Raw genomic sequence first — 21,246 nt, forward strand, 5'->3', positions numbered from 1 at the left:
TTGTCCTAAACTAAGGAAACCTTACTTCCAGTCTTCTTTTCAAGCTTTGCACTATGCTAAAGATGCTGGCGTTTGCACAACGTTTCCGCGCAGTAGTCATTATCGATTATTTTATTTCCCTTTAGTTTACAAACATTGCTCCAGACTGCTTGTTTTTCCCTGTAGTCCTGGAAGTGCATTATGACAGGGCATGAATTCGAGTTACAGATGAACACTGCACTCCCAATTTAACAGAAAACAGATCATCGATAACTTTTTTTGCTCAAATCCGACTCCGATTCTGTAGAATCTTCTTGTATGCCAAAACCAAATTTGACCCCCGGCTTCTATCTTTTAAGCCTTCAAGCCTCGTTTGGTGCTTTGTAATCGCGTCCTGCACACCACTCAAGGTTATGCTTATGCTTTCAATTTCATCTGTTTTCATCTGCAGCTCTTTTATATGTGTCTCTATGTTATTTAGGCGATCACCAAAGCTCCCCAGTGCCCTTTATGTTGCCTCTAGACGATACCTAATGTCTTTCTGCCCCTCAATGAGTGTCTGCAACGTTTCTTCAACTGTTGGGCCTGGATTCATCTCTATATCACCAGAAATAAGCAGCATACAAGAGCAATAGCAGTTACAGTCAGAGCTTAAACATGTACGTGGGCACGGCAAGAGAACACGAAATTTATCGTCAGTTTGTATGGCGCAAACATAACTAACCTGTGCCAAAAAAAGACGAAGTATTTTCAGCACCTTGCTCGCAGCTCTTTCGCCGCGCCCACTGTACTTCCTCCTTGACTTTTTGAATAAACAAGCACCACCACCAAGAACTCGCTTGCAGTTACACCTTATGAAGGAACCAAGTAGGTTCCGAAACGTTGTGTTTTTCTTCCCTTTTTTGGTTCCGTTCCTGCTTACCAGATTTTAAGTTGTAAGAATGCTGCGGTAAACCGGGCTGGTTGGTACATTGCATAAAGCTAGCAGCAACAGTCAGGAGACTAAGAGCTAGCATAGCAGATAAATATATTTCTTACCTTTAATTCGTTGGTTTTCGATGGCGCACTGATGCTTGTCTGCGCGACGCACTACTTGGACCCCATCACACGAAATTACCTCCTTCACGTCGTGTACATGAACTGCTTCAAAAAGATTCGTTCATTTCCTGATTTTTGTGCATAGAAATAATTTTTCAACCCCATCAACAGCTCCAAATCCCGCATCTACAATCAGCGGCACACAGAGCAGACGACATCCTTGCGGAGACGCGGAGGGAGCCTTCATGACAGGAACGAGCAACCGGCCGCGTGGGGCGCTGAGCGCAGCCTCTATGGCGGCGGCGCCTAGCGAGTGCAAGGTGCCTATAGCCGTGTATCTTTACACTGTACTATCATTTTACTAATATAAATTTGTGTGACGGATGCAAACCGTGAACGATTTCAGGTCTTCGTCTAACGGGAGAACAGACACGAGAGACATTCTGCCGCAATACGAAAATTTGAGCTAGTTGGTACATGATTGCAAATTAGCAGCGCTGCGACGGGAAACAACAACGAGAGTCCTTGTCCTTCCTCTCTCGTTGTTGTTCCCCGTCACAGCGCTGGTTATATGCAGACATTCTGCAAGACGCTGAATCATTGTTTCGCGCATAAAACAGCCGAACTTGTTACGGGTCATGCAAGAGCTTGATTCTCGCCATTAAGCGCCAACCGCAGAACATCCTTTTCGAAGCCAATTATGATCACGTCATGCTCAATAATGTGCAGCATGAGCATTACTCTGTCACACACATCCTCAGTCTAACCGCGCTTCTGCTCTTGCCATCTTGAAGCAGAATTCGTAAGTCATCGTGAAACAAGAAATTCAAATGTTGCACAGATGAGGGAATGATAAAACCAAATGCAGAGAAGACCAATGCAGAGAAATTTCCTGTTTGCGGGTTTATTCTCCTCCCATACTTGTCCGTGGGCCAGGTCAAGCCATCATTTCGCTCGGCTCTGAGACAGGAGGTAACAAATGACCACGTGATTCTTCTGCCTCTGCAAAGTTGACTAACTGTCACACAATAGGCGTTGCATCAATGCTTCTTTCGCATTCCTGAACACGCGGAGACCAAACATGAGTGTCCAATACCGGAAAGTGCATCGTTCAAGATGGAGTTTTGTTGGCATTAACTGATTGATAAAGTGTTGGCTTGCGAAGAGCTAAAGTAAACATTCGCCCCAAAGAAGCGTCGGTGCCGCACAAGTGTTATACAATGAAATCACAGTTTTGGAAGTGCCAACCACTGATGCTGTTGTGAATTTCAAAAATATATTTCTCGCGTAAGGTAAAATTTGCTCAAGCAAATGTATTGCAGGCTAAGACGTTTATGTGTTAGCTATCTATGGTTTATTTATCTTGAGAGCCTTTATGTTTAATTTACGTCTCAATCTAAGAAAAAGGTCCATTTTTGGGAACTTTGTGACTGAATTTTCTAAAACGTTCTTTTTAAAGAAAGCTTAAATTGTTTTTGGCATAAATTATACCGAGAGATGAACGATGAAACAATGATTAGGATTAAACCATGAACGTCGTTTATGATAAAAATACTGAAAACGCATAATTTATTGGTTGTTTATTGAACCAAGAAAACACAGAAAATGCTTATATGGGGGCACTAATGAAGTTATATGAAAGAACAACACATATGCGATAATATAAAATAGAACCTGATATTTTATGAGCTTTCGCGTTTGGTTTAAAAATATACAAATGCAAGCACCTTTTGCGTCTTCGTAAAAACTTCGAAAAGCGCTTACGTGAGAAATTTTTTTTCTGCAGAAATGATTAGACAGAACAGTATTCACACAATCGACAATTACCCCAATTATTTTTCAATAGAATCGGTGATGGTCGCTTTTGGAGTCTGGGACGTTTCGCGTGGAATGACTCATTTATAGTATTTGTCTGGATAGCAATCGCCACAATACTCACTGAGGACAACATAAGGAAATCTGTATAGCTCGGATTAAACTTCGTAGCAGCCAACAGAAGTTCCCGAAACTATATATTGCTGTCATCCCTTAATTTGTACCAGTTGCTTCTGTAGCAGAAAAATCCACAATAAAAAATAATCATATTGCTGAAAATTTCCTAGAATACTTAAGCAGAAGTTGTACTTTAGAGCAATGCCTAAAGCTGCATATTATGCGCCTTATAAATACGTGCGCTTTTTAGGAACATTACCGTGAGGAGGAAATATCAAGAGCATAGCACTTGCGACGAGTACATGTTCGACACCTGAATTTGTTACAACTCACCAAAGAACTTAATTTCTAATTCAGAGGGCATTAGCGGCCATTTGCGTAATAAGCGCTCGGATTCGAAAAGAGTTGAATGATATGGATGTACGCTGACATAAAGCAGGGGCAATCATTCCAGGACGTGAGGCAGGCTAATTCTTGCTTGGTACAATATCACTCATGCAAGCAGTTGTAAAAGGCAAGCTCGAGATGAAAGCTGAACATGAAGGACGCTGACAATAGCTAGTGACATATTGTTGTCGAGCATACAATCGATGACATTAGTGGCAGCAGCTGCCGTGTTATCTTGGTCGCCTGTCCCCTTTTTTTCATCCACTGCAAGCTATCGTCGTATCAAGTTGAAACGCCACAATAAACGACAAAATTATCTAATGTCGTAAGATCACCTGTTAGAGTTGCACGTAAAAGAGTGTCATTTTAGCCTGAAATGCGGGGCTATTGATAAAAGCGGGAGATATTAAAAACATATTTATTTATGATGCCTCAAATTCACCAACGGTGCGAGGTTTTTCATAAAAGGTGGGCCAGACAAGATCCACAGAAACGGTTTCCAGTGCGGCTTAGAAATTATCGGGACAGAAAGTTGCATAACACGTTGCATAGCAAGTTGCGTTACGAACGCGTTTAATCAGTTCCAGCAAACTGCCTAAATATTAAAAGGGACAAACTTAACTCGCACCTGTTAACAGCATTTTCAGCTGACGTGACCTACAAACGCGGTCGAGAAAGCAACCACACAAGGAATAACACATAAACGCACTATCTACTCCTGAAGAGAACCCGCTTGGTGGATAAACTGTCCATATAAACGATGGCTAGGCTTAGAGCTGCCGTTATTTAATTCCGGCGTTATAGACAAATATCACATATAATCAGAGGTCGCATGAACAGATTTAAGAGTTAAGAAGAAATTATTTGTTGATTAAGGTAACTGAGATGGAATAACAGAAAGAGGGACCAACCAGCACAGCGATCTTCAAGGAGTGCGAATTTGGAAAGAGGATTCGTTCTGATTCTTTCGCCTAGAAACCTTTGTTCTCTCGCAACAGCCGCAATGTCTTTCTTAATTTAAAAATAGCAGCTCCAACTGCACAACAAAGTGGAAAGACGAGTTAAGTTTTAAAACCTTTACTCAATCATCATCATCATTACCTGGATTAAGCCTCCTGTAGGGTGAAGGCCTCTCCCATATTTCTCCAATTAACCCTGTCCTGTGCCAGCTGCATCCACGTGACCCCCCGAACTTCTTAACCTCATCCGCCTAAATAATTTTCTTCCGCCCTTGCTACGCTTTCCCTCCCCTGCTATCCAATTTGTTACCCTAAGTGACTATTGGTTATCCTCTCTTCGGACTACATGGCCTGCCCGTGCCTATTCCTGCTTCTTGATTTCCACTAGAATGCCATCAACTTTAGTTATTTCTCGGACACGCTCTGCCGCATTCTATCTCTTGACGTTACCCCTATCATTTTTCTTTCCATAGCCCTCTGGGTTGTCCTCAACCTAAGTAGAATTCCTTTCGTTAGACTCCACGTTTCAGCCCCATAGCTGAGTATAGGTAAGATGCAACTTTTGTATACTTTCCTCTTGAGCGATACCGGTAAACTGCTAGTCATAACCTCCAACTGCTTGCCATGTCCATTTCATAGCAATCTTATTATTCTGGTTATTTTCCTTTTATGGTCCGGATCTGCAGTTACTACTTGTCCTAAGTGGACATACTCGCCTACCACCTCCAGTGCTTCGCTACCTAACGTAAACTGCTGTTCCATCCCGAGGCAGTTGAACATTACCATAGTATTCTGCATATGATTTTTCAAGCCTACCTTTCTGCTTTTCCTGTCTAGGTCATTATTCACCCTTTGCAGTCCATCCCCTGAGTTGCTTTGCGAGTCAATGTTATCAGCGAATCGCAGATTACTGAGGTCCTTATCCCTAACTGCTTCCATTCCAAATCTCTGAGTACTTCCGCTAAGCAAGTTGTAAACAGTACTGGGGAAATCGTGCCTCCTTGCCTAACACCTTTCTTTATGGCAATTTAGTTACTTTCTTTATGAACAACTATAGGTGCTGTGCAGCCACTATAGATATCTTCCACTGCTTTCACATACGGCTCATCTATACCCTAATTTCGCAAAATTTGCATTACTTTCGATGTTTCTGCTTAGTTATATGCTTTTTCGTGTCCATTGAATGTCATCTGTAAAGGCTGGCTATACTCTGAGTATTTTTCTATACGATCGTTTGCCTGATTAAAGTCTGTCCTGATTCTGAGTAAATGCATTATACTTAACAGATAGTAAGTTGATTAGTCCTTAGCGTTAAATTTGTTATGAATTAAGGTGATTTTGCATTCTTCCATGATTCTGGTACCGTTGATGGCACCAGGCATTACGTGTGCAGAGAGGCCTGTTTTTCTAGCACGGTATGCCTTCCCCTCGTCCTGGAACAAATCGGTACATAGTTACCTAATCCTCTCCAGCTGCCTCCCCCTTATTATAGTTTCTAAAGATTTCTTACCCTCGTCCTTCGTCACTAGCGGAACGTCTGACTGCTCTTCACTACTGCCAATCTCATTATTTTCTTGGCTACTTTGGCTGTTGTAGACAGCAGTATAGGACTCTTTGGGTACTTTGACTATCTTGCCCATATTCGGGATGACAGATCCGGCTTTGTCCCTTGGTGCATACATCTGATTTTTGTCTATGCCGAATTTCCTCTTCACCCCTTTAAAGCTGCCCCCGCTCTTTAGAGCACACTTGATTTTATTCATGTTATACTTCCTTATGTCGGACACTTTGCACCTATTGGTTACTTTTGATAGCTCTGCCAGTTCTATCCTGTCTGTTGGGTTGGAAGCTTTCGTACTTAGGCGTTCTTAATAAAATCTTCCATCTGCTTAGATAATTTACCGGTATTCTCTCTGAATATGCTACCTCCTACTTCTGCCGCGCACTCTGTAATGAAATCTTTGAAGGTATCATTCATTGCTTCAACACCAAGGTCGTCTTCCTAGATTGAAACTGAATACCTGTTCTGCAGCGAGATCCTGAATTCCACCTGTCCTCTCACCACTGTAATTCGTTGCACTTCTTCCTTACTAGTCTGCTTCATTACGTCTTCAAATCCACACTAATGCGGGACCTTACCATCCTGTAGTCAATGCATCGCAACTTTGCGAATACCTCTACATCATGCATAGGGCCAGGGTTAGAACACAGTATGAAGTAAATTTAATTTTTCGTCTCCCCGTTAGGGTTCGTCCATGTCCATTTAAGGTTCTTTTGTTTGCTGAAGAAGATATTCATGATTCCGAAGTTACTGCGCTTTGCAAACCCAACAAGTAACTCTCCCCTGCTATTTCTAGAACCAATGCCATAGTGCCCCACTGCCTGGTCTTCAGCCTGCTTTTTTCTCATCGTGGCATAGAAGTAGCCCATTAGCACAGTATACTGTGAATTTACTTTCCCCATTGCCGATTCTACATATTCGTGGAAGCTTTCAACAGCCTGTTCAACAAGACGACAACTAGGCGCGTAGGCAAGTAGAACATTCAGCTTATACCGCTTATTAAGCTTAATTACGGTACATGCCACCCTCTTATTAATGCTATAGAAGTCATCTATGTTTCCAGCTATGTGCTGATTGACAAGGGATCCTACTCACAGTTATCATTTCACCGGTGTATCTCGGTAACACAACACGTGTCCTCTCTTTAGTAAAGTATATGCCTCGTTCGACCTCCTGACCTCACTAAGCCACATGATATCTAGTTTTATACCCTCTAGTTCCTCTAACAGCGCTGCTAAACTAGCTTCGCTAGCTAGGATTCTAACAATAGGCATTGCCAGGGTCAGTTTCCAATGGGGGCCTCTCCGGAGCCAGAAATTCTTAGCACCCTCCGCTGCGTCACAGGTCTGACTACCGTCGTGGTCAGTTGCTCCGCAGCCCCTGGTGACTGAGGGCCGCGGATTTGTAAGAGTCTTCATAGGAAGTTGTAGCCAATTACTGCACTAGGGTGGCCAAATCCTGTTCTGGTGAGAATAAAAGCCATATTCTTATAAAGCTTTACTTAGGGAAGCTGAATTCTATTGTTCGTCTTCGAAATATTCTCCTGCAAATGTACATTTCGAGGTAATTATGCATGCAATGTAAGAGCTCATCTCATGGGATGACGTAGGTTCAGCAAATGACGTTTAGAGAGCTAGAAGCGTGGAAAATGCATTGAAATATTGAAAAGTTGTGATTTCGTTTTCATGCAGCTGCATCTAATAAAGCGTCGCACCATGAAACATCGTGTAAGACAGTAAGGTCGCGCCAACAATACCTAATCGTCTAAGTTGATTATACTAACCTAGTCCGTGTTCTTTGTCCGAGTTTTGGGTATACAAAACATGAGTGTTGTTGCCTGGCAACATTTAGATGCTAGTTTGGAGCGTTCATGTGAGTTTTTAAGGTGAAAACCTTTAGTGGCTCATGCTCGCGGTCACGATCGTATCCGTCCGTCCGTGAGTCCGTTTGGACGTTCGTAACGCTTTGGCTTGATGACGTTTAGTCACTAACCAGTACTAATATATAACTAACTTGTCACTGACCAGTACTAACTAAACCAAAACTGCCCCGCCGGGGTGGCGCAGTGGTTACGGCGCTCGACTACTGTTTCCAAGGACGCGGGATCGAATCCCGGCCTCGGCGGCCGTTTTTCGATGGAGGCGGAAAGCAAGGCACCCGTGTGCTGTGCGATGTCAGTGCACGTTAAAGAACTCCAGGTGGTCGAAATTTCCGGAGACCTCCACTACGGCGTCTCTCATAGTCTGAGTCGCTTTGGGACGTTAAACCCAAAAAACCAAACCAAACTAAACCAAACCTAAATTAAACTCCTTCGCGGTTGAACGAGTAATATACAAAGAAATTAAGAGCCATAACGACCATCTCATTCTTTCCGAATCTTCAGCACGGTATCTGAGTGTTGCTCCCTCATCAGTAGCAATGACAATTTCAAGGGAAAAGCAGTCCTTTCACTTCACTTACAGCGTTAATGGCACACTACTTTTAAAAGTTGATCAACATCAATACTTGGGAATAATATTGACATCAAATCATAACGAGAGACACACACAAATAATGTTACGACTGTAGCACTATGAAAATTATTTTATCTAAAAAGACGCCTGCAGACCACTCCAACGAATATTAAACACAATTTGGTTTCTTTGCACAGCATCTAATATATCTAAACTTGAAGTCGTGGAAAGAAAAGCAGCAAGGTTTATTCACAGCAAATACCGGCGTAGACTCACCCTCACTTCTCTAAAATTTATATTTCAAATACTGCACTGCCAGTACAAAATTGATACCGCTCAGTATATATCGTATTTGCTCTCTAGAATAACACGGCACCAACATGAGCATGCACTAACGTAATAGCATTCTTTTCGAACGGCACTTTCGTGTACTCTTTCTTTCCTCGGGCGATAAGAGAGGGGAATTATTTAAGCTCATCTCTAAAAAACACGAATTCATTGTCGCAGTTCGTATCCCAACTAGAATTGATTACAAGAGTTCATTAATGTTTCTCATTTTTGTTCCCGGTTTTCGTTTACACGACACTGACAATGCACAGGATTAATACTGCGTACTGCTTTTATTGTTGCATACTACTGAAAGTTTTGTTATTTTTCATGAAATGTCACCACGCTGTTGTGCGCATAGTTCAGTTCTGTTTATCACAAAATCTGTATACTTTGTTGTCGGCATTTATCGGAATTGTTTTGCTTCTTAAATTTTTTCTTATATATGCTTGTACATGTATGATTTCGCCAGTCTGCTAGGCTCTCGGTTGGGAGCGGCAGTGTTGTTAAATAAATAAACAATGACTAACTAGTCACTAACCAGTGCTAACTAAGGACTAACTATATACTAACTAGTACTAATTAGTCATTAGTCATGACTAAATAGTCGAGTAATGACAGATATGACGCTGTGACGCCACCACATGGTGACGTCATCGGTCATGACGCCATGATTCGATGTGACGTAATAAAAGCGAAACCTGACGTCATAATGACGTCGTATCCGGTCATGACGTCATGACTGATCATGACGCCACCAGGTAATTCATGCATATACGAAGCTGGTCCCGCCGGGCGTCCGATCCAGGCGTCTGTGAGGCGCCTTTCATTTGGCCCTTCCTCGAGCGCATACAGCATATATAAGCAGACGCAGAAGAGCAAATTGATTTACATGAAATAAAAGGCGTTGTATCTGTTACAGTTCTCCCCGGACACCTGAATCGAGCCGCAGGGAAAAGGTAGAAGGTGGGCCTGAAAGAAGAAGAAAGAGAGAGAGAGAGGTCCCGTAGTGGAGGGTTGTGGACCGCCGCGCCCCAAAGGCTTTCGCTTCACACTTTAAGGGTCCAAAGTGCCCCTAGCATTATTTTACTTCTTTTTTATTTTCTATTTTATTTTCGTCTCTTTAGCTCTGTAACTTTTTATGTGGCACGTGTGAGTTGTTGTGACGTCTTTATTGTTTTTGGTTCTCTTCCTGGTGTCAGAAGAAGGTGAAGGGAGCATTTTTTGTGTTATGCCTCTTTGTGTTCGTGTGTTTTGCGCTGTTCTAAGTGTTGATCATTATACTAGCACAGTGTCTGAAATTTCGTGAATAAAAATTAGCTGTGCTTTGTGGTTAAACCTTGAGTTACGCGGGAGCAACCAGTATAGCTACGCTTGAAAGTAAAGACATGGCTTTTGTACATAGTTGTTTACTCTATTATTTCAGCTTTATTCATGCCATAACGAAATCATTTGACGTATGAGCACCCCTTGCCCCTAATCGTTGACCATCCTCATTCGGGTGTAGAAAACTTGTAGTTGTATGACACCGTCTCTACGTCGAACTCCGGGGCACGCCGCCGTCACAACGTTCGAACGAACCTTCTGTCCTAGCAACTTGCTGTTGCCGTTTGTCTCTACTAACTACAGAGTTATCTGTCTTCTTCTTCTCTTTCTCCTTTTTCTCTTTCTTCTTCTTCTTCTTCTGTTCCTTTTCCTTCTACTTCTTTTCATTTTCTTCTTTTTTTTTTTCCTTTTTCATCTTTTCTTCTTCTTTCTTCGCTCTCCAGACAGTCACTGGACAGGCACGGCGAAATGGCGAGAGGCGAGATTGGCCAATGTAGCTCTCTCTACAAAACGCCTCACAACAATGAAGTGCTATGAAAACTGTAATATATTGATTGGCCTATCATTTAAACACTGACCAGTTGTCCAAAGCAAGCATGAGTCCTAACTCAATGAATAATAAAGTTTGACTCATTGTTCTTATTGGAAGGTTGACCACGACAAATGCCCTCTCACCTTGCGTCCGCATGGCAGAATTCCCATTGTTGTATTGCTCACGGTTCCTTGCTTTTTCGCAGGTTTTAGAGCGCATAACGTTTCTCAGATGAATTTCTTCCAGAAACCTAACCTTCATACAAAAAACGTGTGTAGTCATGACAAGAGTGCTTTTCGCGTGTACACTGCACAGCGCCGAAGCGGCCGCCGCCGTAGTACAACTCGAAGAGAACATCACGTTGGCTTTGATGTGGCGCAAGTGTCGGTAAAATCGGGCTATGTACGTTAAGAAATAGGCATGAGCAGTTAGTTAATTGACCTAGTCAGACTAACTATTGAAGCATTTAAAAATTGAACTCGAGTGGATGAAAAAAAAAAAACAACGTGAGGCAGAGGTCACAAATTAAAAAATAACTTGTTAGGCAATAATCTCCTGCCGTGAGAATTTATACATACGTTTAAGCCCTGTTTTTTTGTTTTTTTTTTTTTGTGGATTGGTAGAGAAGACAGTGTTTTTCTATTTATCTTTGCGTCGGATAAAGTTTAGCCAAACTTTGCCAATAAGTGCCTCTGAAACTGCTGACATCAATGCTGTGTGCGCTCACAACAACACGTCGCTTGTGACATATTCGTACTGACGCGCTAAAGCGTAGCACATATTACCTTTACATGAAGGCACATAGCCTATAATGTAGAGAAACAGGCTGCCGCAATTAATGTGCGTTCTGCAGAGTAGTCGTAGTTCAGCAATGCACTACTACTATTGTTCGCATTCATAACAGCACCCGAGCTTTGATACATCTCTGAGGTTCTTCAGAAGCAGCGACGCTCCATGACAATTGCACACCTGAGAAGAAAGTGCCATTTAGTGTGAAATGGCGATAAAGCACCGCTGCAGTATAGACTGCGTGTTTCAGGCAATTTGTCCCTTTAAATTACAGAGCTAACTTTAGAACTAATTCCAGGAACTTTATCTTTGTTGGTTATTTTAAAATCTTTCTAAACCTACATGTAGGCAGTGTGTCTGTGCGACCTCAGACACAGTTTTGAAGTGAGGAGTGATTGATCGCCACCAAGATTTCCAAATTATTTTGATTTTATTTAAGAGTTGTTGGCACGTTTGGCATCAAGTAAGGCACTAAGCGTTGTTCAAGAAGAAGGAGGAAGTTAATATTGCGAAAAAATATAGATTTCTTATTAAACATACGCTGTGTTTTCTAGCAACTATTAGCTTAAAATTTCGCGAGTAATGTTAGCCTCAGGGAATACCTGACCTAGACATTTTAACGAAAAGGTAACTGAAATGCTGCTATAAGTTCATAGAGAATTATTAATCAAAAGTCAAAAGTTATCATACACGATGTTTATTGCACACTCACGCTCTTTTTTCGCATCAATTTACGATTTATTCTAAGAACATTCTTGCTGACGTACAGTTGCCTAAGGCTTCAAATCTTTATAATATCCTCTGACGTCAATGCATATGTATGTTCAGTTTGCTGCTTCCACGTCGTTACACTGGCAGCAGGTCTCAGCAGACGCTAGCAGTGTGTTTCTAATATGCGGCCAATTTTCGTTCTTGCCATCGTGTTTGCAATTCTTTACACGATTGAAGCACCCGGCACACGGTGAGTTATGGCTTGAATGTAGGCCCACCATTGTGCTATTTACAGACAGGGTTGCACAGACGGTTACACGAATGACTTAGCACGGCTTATTCTCACAAACAGCGGATCATTTCAGGGGCATTACCATGTTAAACACGTCACCCTGTTCCACATTATCTCGTGCGATTCTGGGTAATTTCTGGTTACATTCTGATTGCGTGCCCTGTAGCATAGAAGGGTTATATGAAAAAAGAAATACCGACCGGATTATGAAAGGTAGTTTAGCAAGGGCTGGGGGTAAGGTCGTGATATATGAACAGGTAGATGATTTCGCTTTTTCGGTGTATACTGAGGGGGGCTTGAAGGGAGAAAAACGACTGTTGTGTACAAAGTGCATGTCGAACGAAGCCGTAGTATTGCTTTTTATATGTTGCGGAGGGATTGGCTATGTATTGCTTTTTCTATGTTGATGGATTGGCTAAGTTCATTAAGACTTACTAACCCCCCTATACGCGAAGATCAGTCTGTAGTTGTCAGCACTCATATGGTGCTCATAAGAATCACGTAGCAATAACTATTACCTAGCCACTGAAACAGTGGGTGGCGGCATGCACAACGTACAACTTCATGGTAGTGCCCCTCCCTTTTCCTGTCGCAAGTGGCACGCCATTTTGTCTTGCGACATCGCTAATGGACCACGGCGTGGCGCCTAGCTAGATTTGTCTTTTTTTTTATGTGAATTGTGAAGCTTCCGTTCTTGTTGTACCATTCTGGGTGATATTAGTCTAACAGATCAATAAATCTTTATTGGATATTGTTCCAAATACATTGCAATATGTTACTACTTTTCGAATATTCTTCGAACAGGTGATGTGAGCCTTTCAGTAAGACCAGCCATAATAGTTTCCTGCGACGACTGTTTGAAACGTATGGTGCAAACCGATGTTGCGTACCATCTGCAACGTACACTACGCGCGTGATTAAGGGTTCAGTGTGCGCGGTACATTCGTGGATCAGCGGTCATGAAGCCCATAAAGACTGCTGTAATGATAAATGCGTTTTGTACAATGCTTCTATCCGTTAAATCGCTTGCTTATTCGCCCTGAACTTTTGCTCACAAATGGCTTACCACAGTCGATATTTATCAATCATAAGCTTGGATGATGTGTTTACCTTTTCGATCACAATTAATTAGAAATTAGCATCGTCTGCGATGCTGACGACCATTAACAAGCAGCCTTCCCATAATAGATATTTGTTGCACCACGTGATGCATATCCGTAAAACGATGGTTTTACCAAAGCTGTGATAATTTTAGGGGACGTGGGCTCACATCCTTGGGCGCTGGCTTCAAGATGATTTTTCTACTGATTTAGAATAGTAAGCGCAGAATACATTTGCACGATTTACTGATTTACTCGCACTGGTGAACAAATTTGTCTCTTGTTTTAAAATGATGTAATCCTTTCGTGGGTATCCAATGGATGACGTCACCAGCATCAATAATACGAAAGCTGTTGTTGTGCAGCCGATATTGCAGATGATGGAATTTTTAATCAGATCTGAGAAACAAAATAGCAAATAGGTCGCCCAAACGGGACACTGAAACATTTAGGCGACCGTATGCTATCTGCTTGCTGGATTTCGGTGCGAATAAGGGAGACTTTTAACCGAGAGGAGAGTTACACGGCTTGGATTTAGCCTTCCAAATGTCAGCCTCTAAGATCAACACTATAGCCAAACGGGCGAGTTGGTGCTACATATTTGATGGCAAAATAAATTATTTTTATTTAAACAATGTTCATTCAAACTCATATTATGGTCAATTCTTGATGCTAGGAAACCGCTTGAGCAGTACCCTCGTGATATTCAGAAGCAAATAAGGCGCTGTGGTGAAAAGTGGGTAAGTGTGCATTCATTAATATTTCCTGCATCCATGATCGGAAAACGCGGAGTAAGTTAGTTATCTGAAAATGGGAAAACAAATATGCGCACTCTCTATGAAACACATTTATATTTGGCAAACTACTTAAAATTAGTCACTGACAAAGAGATTAAAAGGCAAGCCTCCTAACTAAAAGCAGCACATTTCATCTAAAGGATACAAAAATAAATTATTTAGGCAAATATGAGCCCGTGTTACCTTGGTATTTGGAACCACAGAAAAAGCATCAGCCGTCCTCAAACTCGCAAAGTGATCAATATTCTGATTAAATTAGCAAAAAGATCCCCTGATTCCTCTTAATTTACAGTCCCAGACAAAGCGTACGGTGTTAATAATTTGTTATCGTGCGACTTTCCAAATTTTGGGGGAAATTAAGTAAACGTAAATAAGTAACGATGCATAACCGACGTACCCACGCTACTTGCTTGTTCTTCAAAAGGTGACGCAATTTTACTGTTTATCATAATGCGTAAAACACTTAGCCACTTCAAGATGTAGCACTTTCAGCGTTTTTACGGCGCGTAAATGATGCCTGGTGCTCGTGTTTGTAGCTTACGTCTATTTAGTCCATTCTTAAGACAGCCTGGAACGACTGGGTGGCAAAGAGAGCAGCGCTTAACCTTCTTTTACCTTAGAACACGCAGCTACAAAAAGAAATTTAACAATTGAAGATGACTCATTTAGTGTATGTGGTAACTCCAGTGAAACAATTGACCATATTATACGCGAATGTAATGGTATCTATCCGGAAGTCGATGCAGGCGCAGTCACTGTTCCTGAAGCTCTGGGGTTTAGAGATATCAGTGGCCGGGTGAATAAACCGGCGGTGGAAACTAGCAAAAAAACGACTGGAAGATTGGTGGCTTAAAAGCAGAAAAGTGACTAATGTTAGTAATGTAGAAACAAAAAATCAATAAATAGAATGATGGTATAGTTACCCAATCTAAATCAATAATTAAGATATAGGGAGAAAACTGAGCGTGATAGCAACTGCTACCACCCCGTTTCAAAAGGGACGCTCCTATATTCCATCCATCCATCCATCCATCCATCCATCCATCCATCCATCCATCCATCCATCCATCCATCCATCCATCCATCCATCCGTACGTCCGCCCGTCCGTCCGTCCATTAATACATGCATACATGCATGCATGCATGCATGCATACATACATACATACATACATACATACATACATACATACATACATACATACATACATACATACATACATACATACATACATACATACATACATACATACATACATACATACATACATACATACATACATACATACATACATACATACATACATACATACATACATACATACATACATACATACATACATACATACATACATACATACATACATACATACATACATACATACATACATACATACATACATACATACATACATACGTGCATACGTGCATGCATGCATGCATACATGCATACGTGCATACGTGCATACATACATACATACATACATACATACATACATACATACATACATACATACATACATACATACATACATACATACATACATACATACATACATACATACATACATACATACATACATACATACATACATACATACATACATACATACATACATACATCCTCGGCAGCACTTCAGGCGCTGTTTCCATGTAGCTAAGACTTAAACTCCAAACATTGTCGGGCACAAATGTGGTTAGCAGATTGTGACTGGCACAGAATTTGCTAAAGTGAGGGTTAATGCTGATATTCTGAGGGATATATCGCAGTGTTTCACCTTGCTTTTACGGTATTGTCACGTTTGCGACCGCTTTCTTAACGAAACAAATGGGTCACTTACAGGCACTAATCATTTAATGTAGCTTGAAGTCTAGCTTTTAAGACTAGATTGAGGCTTAACTTTTAATATTTACATTTCTGATAACCTTGTGCTATTTCGACATCATTTTCTGTTACAACATATGTTATCATAAATGACAAATCTGAGTGGTATTACTGCCTTTGTAATCCTTGAGCGGCATCAATTACATGTTTTCGGTTTTGTTATCCCTGTGTGTGTTTTTACATGTACTTATAGCCTGTCACTGCTCGAGGGGAGGACGGGGCTTTTGTCAAGCTGTGAAACTCGCAGATTTTTCCCCGCCGCACATTTAATGCGTAGCACTACTAGCCGCAATCACGGATTTCGCCGATGTCTGTCCGAAGCCGCTCACTCTCCCTCTGTTGGTGAACTTGAAGTGGAGAAAAAGAAGGTGGCAGCGCGCGTGTCGTGCACCTCAACACTGAGGAGGCCGAGTAGCCGAGTAGCCACAAAAGCAATGCATGATCCACGTACAGTTGAAAGGCAGCATATAGTACTGTCTTTATGATAAACCCCAACGCCGATGGCGCAACATGAATCAATTACATTATCCCCAAGAGTCAGACGGATATGCTGCTGTGAAGTGGAAACTAATGCAGAGAAACGACTCCCATCTTCGCTCTGCTCGTACTAACGAGCAAGCCACAAAAGTTTTTTTGCAATGGTCGCACGCTAGTTTACACACAGCTACCTTCGGACTGTAAATAAATCTGAAGAACTCAAGAACAACCAGCTGGCTGGTGCAGAACTTTTTTCCTTACATTTGACTTCACATATTTTCTTGTCGACCCAAAGACAAAGAAAAAAAAGAGGTATTTTTGCAGGCAGACGAAAAACTCGGACGTTTTAAAAAAAATGACAAGTTATGCTCATTAGCATTAAAGATTCATGACTGCTTTGGTCACTACTTCTCCAATTAGGAACCGGGATTGCTGTCGTCACGGCAGAGTTGGACGTAGCTCAAAAGTCTGCATTGTGGAACTGCCTAATCTTCATTTATTAAAATTCGTGGTCCAATTTTAGGAGAATCTCCAAAGATGAGGTATCTTTGCAGTTCTGAGGTAACTGCAGACTAATACCCACACAAGAAAAGCCATGCAGCTACAAGTGAAACCTACACCGGGGGTTTATGTAAATCTGAATGTTAAAAAACTTTTTTCCTATTGTTTTAGCCTAGGCCTGTATTTGAGGCCACTGCGGTCACCTTGTAAGAGGCAGAAGGCTTTAATTACTTCACATATGCTATATATATATATATATATATATATATAGCATATGTGAAGCTATATATATATATATATATATATATATATATATATATATATATATATATATATATATATAGCTATATATATATATATATAGCATATGTGAAGCTATATATATATATATATATATATATATAGCTATATATATATATATATATATATATATATATATATATATACCTCGTTGATTTTTATTTTATTTTTGGCGGCGGAGCTCGTCCTTCAACTGTTATAGCCAAATAACAATTTCATAAAAACTGTAATGCCTATTTTGTGGAGAAAAAATGCCGTCGTGATAGACGGTTTCTCATCGTAACAGAGCAGAAGATAGCGTGTCTGATGTGGGTCGCTCCGCCCAGCGCTTAGCGTATCTATGCTGATACCATCTGGTGCCAGGCAGATACGTGGCGGGCTGTCTGTTGCACGTTGTTGGTGGCCTCGCCGATTCCAGCCACGTCGATAGGTTCACTCAATGCACCCGCGATCCGGCCTAAAAGAGATGAGACCGCAGTCGAAACTCAATTGGCGATCCACCACACACCTGTCTATGACTCGAAAGACGCCAACCGTGCGACGAGAAGCGCTGTAGGCGGTGCAATCTATGTGAGATGCGTTCGCTGCCCCTCTGTAACGAAGTAAAGTTATTATCAGGGTAACGTCTGGCGCATTATTACACGGCTTCCAATTTTTATGAACTTGTTTCTCGGCTTACTATTTGAAAGACATGCTTCAATTATGCAGATACAACGCACCCCGAAGAAGGAAAACTATGCAGTTTGTTAACTTGTTTCTGTAACTAATTAACTCATGAAAGCATTCTGACTCTAAACCTGATGTCCAGAGTAACGTGAGGGCTAAAATAAATCTGAAGCGGGTTTATCTTTCATTAAAAATATTTGAACCGTCGTAGCAAAAACAGCCGGTACACGTCAAAAAGTGCTGATTTGCCGAACAGTCGTACTCTTCTGAGGTTCGAACTAGGGACTGCTACCTGTCTGGAGCAGTTAGCCAACAAAGTGCGCTAACCAGAACATATTTTTTTTCCTTTATTGCATGAATTGGAACAGATACGCAAGTTAAAGTTTGTAGTTGCCATGCCCATGGGCAAAACCCTGTGCCTAATGTACGTTTTCACAACCACAAGTTGGCCCATCAGACAAACCCTCTGCATCATCATTTGCTGATTCACGATTTCCATCAATTTAATTTTACGCATATTTTCAACAAACTAAGCACACCTATCGTGCATCTGGATCACAGTGTCTAACACCGATCCTACTCATCTAGATGCTATGAAGGCCCATAACATGATTTTAGTCATATTACGCATCGCTTTAGGTTGTTACGTGCGCGCTTCCGCTCAGTGTCAATAGCAAGTCTTTTTTCAACGTTGTTTATAAAATATTCCAGTAGAACATCGCGTCCAAGCCATCTAGGAACATGTGTTGATATATCTCGGGTTTTTACTAGACAGTAAACAGTTGACGCCCAAGGAAAAACATGCCCTTTTTCTGCAGCCATGTTTTCACAGGCAAGGTTGCTGTATGCTATAAATAAAGAAGTTTTTGGCATCAATTTCAACTAATCTATTAACTTCACAGCCTTTAGCTCTTTGTTCTGAAGAAAAATAAACTTTCTGTGGAACAAAATTCATCATCACCAGCCGGATTATCCCCCTTGCAGGGCTAAGGCCTTCCCATATTTCGCCAACCAACAGGCTCATGTGCAGGCTGCATCCCTTTCATCCCTTCACCCCTTCACCCCTGCGAACTTCTTAATCTCACCGCCCATCCCACTTTCTGCCTCTCCCAGCTACGCTTTCCTTCCCTTGAAATCCAATTTGTTACTATTCGCCATCCTCGGCTATTCTCTCTTCGCACTACATGCCCTACCCATGCACATTTCTTCTTGATATTAACTCGAGTTATTCACTCTGCACGCTTCCTATCTCTTAACCTTACACCTACCATATTGCGTTCCACAGCTCTCTGCGTTGTCCTCAGCTTAAGTAGAACCCTTTTCGTTAGCCTCCAAGTTTCAGCCCCATAGGTGAGTACAGGTAAGACGCAACTGTTATCCTTTCCTCTTCAGCGACATCGGTAAGCTGCTAGTTATAATCTGCGAGTGCTTGCCAAATGCGTCCATCCTAACCTTATTCTCTTGGTCATTTCTCTTTCATGGTCCGGATCTGTGGTTACTACCTGTCCAAAGCATGCATATTCGCCTACCATTTCCAGTGTTTTGCTACCTATTGTAAACTATTGTTCCTTCCCTAGGCCGTTGAACGTTACCTTGGTCTTCTGCATATCTGCATATTAATCTTTTGGCCTACGTTTCTGCTTTTCCTTTCTATTCCACCAATCATTATTTGTAATTCATCCCCTGTGTTACTTAGCAAGGTAATGTCATGAGCGAATCGCAGGTTACTCGGGTATTCTTTCCAAGTCCTTTGTATCCCCATTCTTATGAATTAGATAATATTTGCGTTCCTCCATCATTCCGGTACTGCCGACGTCACGAAGCATTAGGTAGAACATCCCCCCTTCCCCCCCCCCCCCCCCCCCTCGTCCTGCAACAAGTCTTTCAAAAGAAGGTAGATGGATAGATGGACAAGTTGGTCGTTATCCGGGGTTTAAATCAGAAACACCAGAGCTCCGTGTAATGATATGCTATGCTAAGAATGTATTTCAAACTGAGTAGAATAACGTATCACAATCGAGCTTACGAGTATCCATGTTAATTACCTTCCTGTTAGCTCTCTACGAAGAGTGGTAGAATACAAACTGATAGCCAGAAATCTACATCTACTCTCCTGACTGTAGACTCTTCTGCATTGCTACGTAATTGGATAATTGGTGAGGATTCGTTACGGGTTCAAAACCGAGCACTTATTTCACTCTTGCGCAGTATACTGAACCATTTATTTTTTTATATATACAGCAAGCAATACATGTGTATTTTAGGTTAGTTCATCACGCATACTGAAACACTGATATTTCATTTTCAGTGCCGGCCGTTGACTCGACCGTCTGGGTGCCCTTGGGGGTGCGAGTGCGTGGCAAACCCTTATTCAAAGATGGGACATTTCTGCGCCCGTTATGGAAAGCCACTGCCTGAAGGAGTTTACAGCTACTACCGACATATTTTCACTTGACCCACCTGTTGAACAAGCTTGCTACTGGTCGCCGCAACAAAGCTCAAGCAGGCAATAAATTGGCTAGTAGTTTTGTGCGTTTCTCTTCCCCTTTGGGCGTAGTATATTCACAGCCTTAAGCCAATGGGGAGCGACACATACAGGCGTGACAGCCTTCCGTCATTTTACGCTGACAATGTTTATGCTTTGCACTAAAGCATAGGCCTCTTTGCTATTTATTTTAATTGCACTTATCTGCGTTCAAACGGTTGAGCACGGTCATGGAGGTGCTGCATTGGGCGAACAAACCACTCATTTAACGTGTAAACTGGTTGCCACTGGGGAGGAAGGACTCTTTGTTGTATTTAACCTAAGCTGTCAAATCATGAAATATACTTCATTGAAGTACATACATGTATGGAAAGAAAGATCGAATATACAGATTCACCACAGATTAGAAGGCTAAGGTTTGTAGGATTCTAACAGCACGAAGCGACTCAAGCTAGAAAGATCAGCGTAGCGAAGGCCTCCGGAACATTCGACAACCTGACGTACTTTAACGCACACCGACAACGCACAACACACCAGTGCATTGCTTCTCTCCCGAAAAGTGGCCGAATTTGCTGGGACAAATTCCCTTCCTTAGGAAAAACAGTCGAGAGTTCCAACTCCTGAGCCACCGCGGTGAAGAAGAGGTTGCAAAACATTGGCTTCTGTTGTATTTAAGCGGCCGTAACTTGACAGGCACTCAGAACCTTTCCAAGCACTGCAGCCCTGTCCTAATTACCGTTTTGTACACACT

At 41.7% G+C, this 21,246-nt stretch overlaps 1 long non-coding RNA gene across 1 annotated transcript; it reads left to right on the top strand.

Moving 5' to 3' along the window:
- The first annotated feature begins 12,111 nt into the window (after positions 1 to 12,111).
- On the top strand, positions 12,112 to 20,538 carry LOC146172880 (uncharacterized). Its single transcript, XR_014702301.1, has 3 exons — positions 12,112 to 12,244; positions 14,063 to 14,126; positions 20,319 to 20,538. It is a non-coding gene; the product is annotated as an uncharacterized LOC146172880 (long non-coding RNA).
- The last annotated feature ends 708 nt before the right edge of the window (positions 20,539 to 21,246 follow it).

The sequence above is a fragment of the Amblyomma maculatum genome, chromosome 11 (assembly GCF_055883805.1).
Source record: "Amblyomma maculatum isolate TAMU_Amacu chromosome 11, ASM5588380v1, whole genome shotgun sequence".
In the NCBI taxonomy this organism is placed as follows: Eukaryota; Metazoa; Arthropoda; class Arachnida; order Ixodida; family Ixodidae; genus Amblyomma; species Amblyomma maculatum.